Source organism: Bufo bufo, chromosome 4 (genome assembly GCF_905171765.1).
Source record: "Bufo bufo chromosome 4, aBufBuf1.1, whole genome shotgun sequence".
In the NCBI taxonomy this organism is placed as follows: domain Eukaryota; kingdom Metazoa; phylum Chordata; class Amphibia; order Anura; family Bufonidae; genus Bufo; species Bufo bufo.
In genome coordinates this window covers 121,490,447-121,499,455 of record NC_053392.1, presented here as the reverse complement: position 1 = coordinate 121,499,455, position 9,009 = coordinate 121,490,447, and positions in this window count along the sequence as shown.

Here is a 9,009-nt window from a genome sequence, read left to right as displayed (position 1 = left end):
TCAAATTTTGTGACATTTAGTGATCCTTGCCATTTTTAAAATGGTCTATATAAGAGCTAAAAGTGAGATTGGACCTGGATTATGGCCCTTTTGCAAAAGTCAGAGCTCCGGACCAGGTATAGGTGTAAACCCTATTGCACTCATACCAAATATATGAAAATGCACCATTTCATAAATTTGGCGCAGACAAAACAGAAATTTTTATTGCAATTTTAATTTCTCTGGGGGGAAAATGGCAGTTCGTCTTACAGCTTAAATGCTAATGACCGCTTCCATAGCATGGCGGAGGTGCGGGGAGTGTTGATGGAAACGCTGAGCCAGCAGTACTCACCTCCCTAGTCTTCATCCCGACCCCTCTCTGCACTGTGTCCTGACTGCGTATAGCCTCAGGAAGTAGTGCATGCAGGCGCGCACAATTACCTGATGCTGTGCGACATCAGGTCACAGTGCAGTGAGGGCCAGAAGAAGAGCGGGGAGCGCTGAGTGCAGGATCTGCAGGGTGGCAGAGCTGTCCGGAACAAGCAAGATTTAAGGTCTGATTGGGGTCTGATCTGAGGCTGATGTAGGTTGGGGGTCTGGTCTGAGGTTTGATGGAGCTTGGAGGACTGATCTGAGGTCTGATGAAAAATATATTTTTTCCCCTTTTCCTCCTCTAAATTATATTATAATAATAAAGTGTGTCTTAGGCCTCATGCACACCACAGTGTTTTTTCACTGTCAGTGATTTGGCTTCAGTGGTCACTGTCAGTGATTTGGCTTCAGTTGTGTTTCCTTGTGTCTTCCTTTTTTTTTGGCTGACGGGGGAAAAAAGGAAGGTTAATGAAAAGCGTAATTTTATTGCACCAAGGTCTTGTAGAAAAAAACGGACACGGACGCCGACACGGATGACATACCAGTTGTGCATCCGTTTTATTTGACGGACCCATTGACTTGAATGGGTCCGTCCTCCGTTTTCCACTGACAATAATAGGACAGGTTATATTTTTTGGACGGACTGGAGTCACGGATGCGGAGAAAAAACGGAGGACTATCAGTTTTTTTTCACAGGTCCATAGAAATGAATGGGACCTCCGCTAAAAATGACGGAACGGACGCGTGTGCACACAACGGTCGTGTGCATGAGGCCTTTTAGTAAGAAAAATACAGTGATTAAAATTCATCATATGTCTACTTTACGTTGGTATCATTTTGTAAGCATCGTTTTATGATGTTAAAGGGCTTAGAAGTTTAGAAGCAATTTTTTAACTTGAGAAAATTTCCAAAATCCACATTTTATGTGTTTCAATCTTTTAATTGATTTTGTAGTAGACATATGAAAAAACAGTACAAAAATACTGTGGACGCAGCCACTGCAATACATCATAATACATCTTATAATGTTACATAGAAGAAACAATGATTGTTATTTTATCAAGCACCATGTGCCACGGCATCTGCAGAGATGCTGCCAATCGTGGCACACGGGTCGACAAACCATTTCCGTCTCGTGTATACAGCTGGCTCTACAGGTGTCCACAAAGTCACAGTAAAAATGACAACGAAATAATAAAAATAAACTAACATTGAACCAGCTCTCCAGTGTTTGCTTCTTTCATTTTAGTGAAGTGCAGGGCCCCTTTTGTGTGAGTATTAAACACGATAGTTAGGTTGTTTCATCCATGGCTCCCACGCATGCTCTACTTTTTTCCTATTAATCAAAGTGTCTGGTAACATATGCTCATAATGACAAGTCAAATTTAGCTTTCTATATACTTCTTCCACATTCGGGGAGTTTAAGGCCCCTTTTACACGGGCGAGTTTTCCGCGCGGGTGCAATGCGTGAGGTGAACGCATTGCACCCGCACTGAATCCTGACCCATTCATTTCTATGGGGCTGTGCACATGAGCGGTGATTTTCACGCATCACTTATGCGTTGCGTGAAAATCGCAGCATGCTCTATTTTGTGCGTTTTTCACGCAACGCAGGCCCCATAGAAGTGAATGGGACTGCGTGAAAATCGCAAGCATCCGCAAGCAAGTGCGGATGCGGTGTGATTTTCACGCACGGTTGCTAGGAGACGATCGGGATGGAGACCCGATCATTATTATTTCCCCTTATAACATGGTTATAAGGGAAAATAATAGCATTCTGAATACAGAATGCATAGTACAATAGGGCTGGAGGGGTTAAAAAATAAATAAATAATAATTTAACTCACCTTAATCTACTTGTTCGCGCAGCCGGCATCTCTTCTGTCTTCTTTCTTCAGGACCTGGGTAAAGGATCTGTGATGACGTCACTGCGCTCATCACATGGCCCGTCACATGATCCATCACCATGGTAAAAGATCATGTGATGGACCATGTGATGAGCGCAGTGACGTCACCACAGGTCCTTTACCCAGGTCCTGAAGAAAGAAGACAGAAGAGAAGCCGGGCTGCGCGAACAAGTGGATTAAGGTGAGTTAAATTTTTATTTATTTTTTTGACCCCTCCAGCCCTACTGTACTATGCATTCTGTATTCAGAATGCTATTATTTTCCCTTATAACCATGTACAGAACACCTAACCCAAACCTGAACTTCTGTGAAGAAGTTCGGGTTTGGGTACCAAACATGCCGATATTTCTCACGCGCGTGCAAAACGCATCACAATGTTTTGCACTCGCGCAGAAAAATTGTGCATTTTCCCGCAATTCATCCGCATCTTATCCGGGCAAAAAACATGACGCCCGTGTGAAAGAGGCCTAACTCTTTCCAGTGAGGAGTAATCACCAGTTTTGCACTTAACACAATAGGACCAATTAATGGTCTCACCTCTGGTGAGAAGCGGTGTATATTGATAAATAGCAGGGCCAGAGCTGGAGACGGCTCTATTGTCTCCAAGCAAATATCAGAAATCAACGTGAATATATCTCGCCAATAGACATGTAGCTTTGGACAGCCCCATAAAATATGCAACAATGTACCAGTTTGTCCACACTGTCTCCAACAACATGCACTGGCTCCCGGATATATCTTACTCAATCTACTGGGAGTAAAATACCACCGTAGAAGCATTTTAACTCCTGCTTAATAATGTGTAACACATTTAAAAGTAGAGGATAGAAATGTCAGGGCTTTAACCCATATCCCCTCCGTGTACTCTTGCTGTAAGTCCTTTTCCCATGCTAATATAGGAGGCGTTTTAAGAAATGTACTCTTATCCCCCAGTATATTATAAATAGCTTTAGTATTATTAGCGGAAATCCTGGGAGTTCCCTGGAGCCTATGAATCAAGTTCACGTTAAGTTTAGGCGGAGTAACAAGAGTCTGGTTCCAGAAATGACGAACTGTCAGATAATTGTAGAATTCCTGATTAGGGATTGAGTGGGCTGCTCTAATTGTTTCAAAAGATTTCATTGAACTCCCTTCCAATAAAGCCGCTATGTCGTTCACTCCTCCCCTGGTCCATGTGGACAGATCCACATCACCTATGCTCTGTTCTAGCACACCCACAGTTAGGGTCCATTCACACGTCCGTGTTTTGCGGATCCGCAGATCCGCAAAACACGGACACCGGCAATATGCGGTCTGCATTTTGCGGACCGCACATCGCCGACACTATAATAGAAAATGCCTAATCTTTTCCGCAATTGCGGACAAGAATAGGACATGTTCTATTTTTTTCGGAAACGGAATTGCGGATCCGCAATTCCGGATCCAGGCAGCACATAATGTGGCCCCATAGAAATGAATGGGTCCGCAATTCCGTTCCGCAAAATGCGGAAGAGAATTGCGGACGTGTGAATGGAGCCTTACCAATAGCTTCGGAGGAACAGTCCGTTTCCCGTGTAGGGAATGGAATTGGGTCCACAGAGATATGGCATGTTGCATCATACAAATTTAACGTAGCTTTTTTCCAAACGGAACTAACCAATATGTCTTTCAGTGAGCTGTTTCCTACCATGCCACCCTCTATCTGGACCCAAGGTTTTTGAGTATCATTCCTCCACCACTCGGTCAGAAATGAGAGACCTATGGCCCTATGGTAGTCTTTTATGGACGACAAACCTATACCTCCTACTTTTCTTGTGCTAGTTAAAATGGAATGTGCAATCCTAGGTGGTTTAGCATTCCAGATATATCTATTTAACAGGCTTTGTGCCATCTTAAAAAATGAGTTTGGGACGGGTATAGGCAAGGTGCGGAATATGTATATCAATTTAGGAAGGGTCATCATTTGGAAGGATGATACCCTACCGACCCATGACATCTCCTTCAAGGCATACCCTTTAAGATATTTTTCAAGTGTATCTAATAGGGGCATATAGTTTCTCTTATACACCAATGAACGGGTTTGTCACTTGTATTTCTAAGTAACCGATACTAGAGTCCTGCCAATATAACTGGCAGAACTGGTAGTTGGATTTAAGGGTCCGAAGGTCTGCTGCGCCTATCTGCATTGGCAAGGCTTGGGATTTAGACTCATTAATTTTATAATATGATAGGGCTCCTATCGCTTTTTGTAGAGATTGCCCCGGATTCGTTAGGGTGAGCATAATATCGCCTGCATATAGTGCAATCTTATACGTCTGTTGGCCAATAGTTATCCCTTCGATATCTATTGAGCTCCTAATAAGCTGCGGTAAGGGCTCTAGGGCCAACATAAACATTAAAGGTTGTCTCGATTCGTTTGTTATGTTAAATCTATCAGAGAGAACTCCGTTAGCAAACACCTGCGCTGATGGATTTGCGTACAGGCTAGAGATAGCATTTTTAATTAGACCCTGTAACCCCATCCTGTCCATCACCGAGAAGGCATAAGACCATCTGAGCCTGTCAAAGGCCTTCTCTGCATCTAATGTTATAGCAAGAAGCGGGATATTCTTCAATTCCGCATAGTGGAAGATATCTCACATTCTTCTAGCGTTATCCGCTGCCTGACGGCCTTTGACAAAACCCCTCTGGTCTGTTTTAATTAATAAAGGCAGTATAGGACAGTTTTATGTCTACATTAAGTAGCAATATAGGGCGGAAGTTCTGATGGATATTATCCGGCTTTCCAGGATTTGGGAGAATAATTATGAGGGCGGTTTGCATTTCTATAGGGAATGGTATCCCTCCAGCTGCTTGTTGGAATATAGACGTCAAGTAGGGAGTCAGTGAATCCGGAAACTGCTTGTAATATTCCCCTGACAGCCCATCTGGGCCTGGAGACTTGCCTGATGGTAGGGATTTAATCACAGCCCCAACATCCTTTTCTGTAATGGGTCTATTAAGATCTTCCAATTGCGCCACACAGAGGGAAGGAAGGTTAGATTTCGTAAGGAAGTTTTGGACCAGTAAGGAATAGGAGTCTGGCAGTGGGATGGTGTCCCTTAAATTATAAAGCTGTTCATAGTACAATCTAAATTGATCCACTATGTCTCTGGGATCTATGAGTTTTCCCCGGTTTTGAGGGTGCAATATGTGGTCAATATGAGATCTCGTGTGAATTAACTTCCATTTGGATGCCAGAAGTTTCCCAGCTTTATTCCCCTGTACGTAGTGCCTAGCTTTGGTCCGAGAAAGGGCCTTCTCGTAATTAAGTTAGAGAAGGTTACGCAGCTTTTCTCTTTCCAATGCTATTTCTGCTGAGTGTGCGACAGTAAGTCGCTGCTTGTTTACCTGCTCTAACTTAGTCAATTGGGCTATGAGGTCTGTTATGTTCTGTTCCCTAAGCCTTCTTTTCCTGATGTCCTATCTTAATCATTATTCCCCTAATGTATGCTTTGTGAGCCTGCCATACAACGTATTGGTTGGCCACCGAACCTGCATTCAAAGTAAAATACTCAGTAATCGCTTCCTTCAGTTCTTGGAAATACTTTTTGTGGCTCATTATGAATGCGTTATTTCTCCAAATTGGAGTTCTATGCGTCTGAGATTGTTCTGTGATAGATAAGGTTATTGGGGCATGGTCTGACCATTTGATGACACCTATTGTAGTGGATTTTGTGAGAAACAAGGTAGCACGGTCAACCAAGAATAAGTCTAGGCGCGAATAGGATGCGTGTGAAGGAGAGAAATAGGTGTAGTCTCTTTCAGTGCTATGTTGGGCCCTCCAAACTTCAAAGAGGCCCTCCGTTTGTATCAGGGCAGAAAGACCCCTATCTGTTCTGCAACTTGTGTTGGTAGAATCGATAGATGGATCAACTATGGTATTAAAATCCCTACACACAATCAGTTTACCCTGTTTTACGCGGTTCACTTTTTTCATAACTCTCCTCAGAAATTCCATTTGGTGCACATTGGGGGCATATACACTGCGTGCAGAATTATTAGGCAAATGAGTATTTTGACCACATCATCCTCTTTATGCATGTTGTCTTACTCCAAGCTGTATAGGCTCGAAAGCCTACTACCAATTAAGCATATTAGGGGATGTGCATCTCTGTAATGAGAAGGGGTGTGGTCTAATGACATCAACACCCTATATTAGGTGTGCATAATTATTAGGCAACTTCCTTTCCTTTGGCAAAATGGGTCAAAAGAAGGACTTGACAGGCTCAGAAAAGTAAAAAAAAGTGAGATATCTTGCAGAGGGATGCAGCACTCTTAAAATTGCAAAGCTTCTGAAGCGTGATCATCGAACAATCAAGCGTTTCATTCAAAATAGTCAACAGGGTCGCAAGAAGCGTGTGGAAAAACCAAGGCGCAAAATAACTGCCCATGAACTGAGAAAAGTCAAGCGTGCAGCTGCCAAGATGCCACTTGCAACCAGTTTGGCCATATTTCAGAGCTGCAACATCACTGGAGTGCCCAAAAGCACAAGGTGTGCAATACTCAGAGACATGGCCAAGGTAAGAAAGGCTGAAAGACGACCACCACTGAACAAGACACACAAGCTAAAACGTCAAGACTGGGCCAAGAAATATCTCAAGACTGATTTTTCTAAGGTTTTATGGACTGATGAAATGAGAGTGAGTCTTGATGGGCCAGATGGATGGGCCCGTGGCTGGATTGGTAAAGGGCAGAGAGCTCCAGTCCGACTCAGACGCCAGCAAGGTGGAGGTGGAGTACTGGTTTGGGCTGGTATCATCAAAGATGAGCTTGTGGGGCCTTTTCGGGTTGAGGATGGAGTCAAGCTCAACTCCCAGTCCTACTGCCAGTTTCTGGAAGACACCTTCTTCAAGCAGTGGTACAGGAAGAAGTCTGCATCCTTCAAGAAAAACATGATTTTCATGCAGGACAATGCTCCATCACACGCGTCCAAGTACTCCACAGCGTGGCTGGCAAGAAAGGGTATAAAAGAAGAAGATCTAATGACATGGCCTCCTTGTTCACCTGATCTGAACCCCATTGAGAACCTGTGGTCCATCATCAAATGTGAGATTTACAAGGAGGGAAAACAGTACACCTCTCTGAACAGTGTCTGGGAGGCTGTGGTTGCTGCTGCACGCAATGTTGATGGTGAACAGATCAAAACACTGACAGAATCCATGGATGGCAGGCTTTTGAGTGTCCTTGCAAAGAAAGGTGGCTATATTGGTCACTGATTTGTTTTTGTTTTGTTTTTGAATGTCAGAAATGTATATTTGTGAATGTTGAGATGTTATATTGGTTTCACTGGTAAAAATAAATAATTGAAATGGGTATATATTTGTTTTTTGTTAAGTTGCCTAATAATTATGCACAGTAATAGTCACCTGCACACACAGATATCCCCATAAAATAGCTAAAACTAAAAACAAACTAAAAACTACTTCCAAAAATATTCAGCTTTGATATTAATGAGTTTTTTGGGTTCATTGAGAACATGGTTGTTGTTCAATAATAAAATTAATCCTAAAAAATACAACTTGCCTAATAATTCTGCACTCCCTGTATATTCACCAGGGTATATACTATATTGTTCACAGTACATACCAGAAAAAAATATCTACCTTTGCTGTCTATATGTTGGGAAATCTGGGAAAAATTCAGTGAGTGTCGTAAAGCAATGAAAACCCCTTTTGTTTTCCTTGTATTGTGCGCATGAATTATGGTTGGGAAAAGGCAATGTTTAACTCTATGAGCATCTGCTTGCAGCAGGTGCGACTCCTGTACACAGAAAATATCCGCTTTCGCAGTCAACGCCTCTCTCCAAGCACAAGTTCTCTTTTGAGGACTGTTCAGCCCTTTTACATTTACATTTAACAAGATTGCAAGTACGCCAAACACTGGATAACTGAAATAAAACACTAACCAATAACTCTGTAACTGTAAAAACATACAACTGACAATAATAGGCCCATACGGTATACCGCCGTTCACGGCCACTGGGGGGGAAAGTTCCATGTAGTTACCAGAGAGGTTCCGACTGCCCAGCTTTTCCCGGCAACTGGATAGCTATACAGGGATCATCTCCTGTGCGGTTTGCTGTTATTAACCGTAACCCAGTCTTTATGCAGAGGAGGAGGAGGCGCCTTCCCTTTTTCTTTACGATTCCATCTTGATCTTCCACTCCTGAAGCAACTGTTCCCCTTCTTCAAAGGTTTTCACCTAAGGAGTTTTAACGGATAGCCCCACTTATATGCAATATTGTGAGCACGCAGTGCTGATGTTATGGGGATAAGAGTCCTCCTTTGGCGGAGTGTACTAGCCGATAAATCCGTAAATAACTTGATGGGTTGAAAAGGAGGTGGCAAGGTCTCGTGCTTGCGTGCAGCCGCCATCAGGGCTTCGTTGATGTGGTAGAAATGTATTCTCGCCAAAGTGTCCTTTGGAACGTCTTTGTCCAAAAATTGTGGTTTGGGCACCCTGTGTTCTCTATCAATTATTGACTCTTGGGGTGTAATGTTCGGTATCAGCACCGAAAACAGCTTGTGGAGATACTTTTGTTTGAAGTTCAGCGTTAGTCACAGTTTCTGGTATGCCTCGGAATTTAATGTTATTGCGGCAGGAGCGGTCCTCCATATCTGCAATTTTGGACTTTAGCATCTCCACCTCATCCGCCATATCATTATGCGCATCTATGACATTGTTCTGAGATGTGGCGTAATCTCCCATTTTTTTCTCTATGTGGTGCACC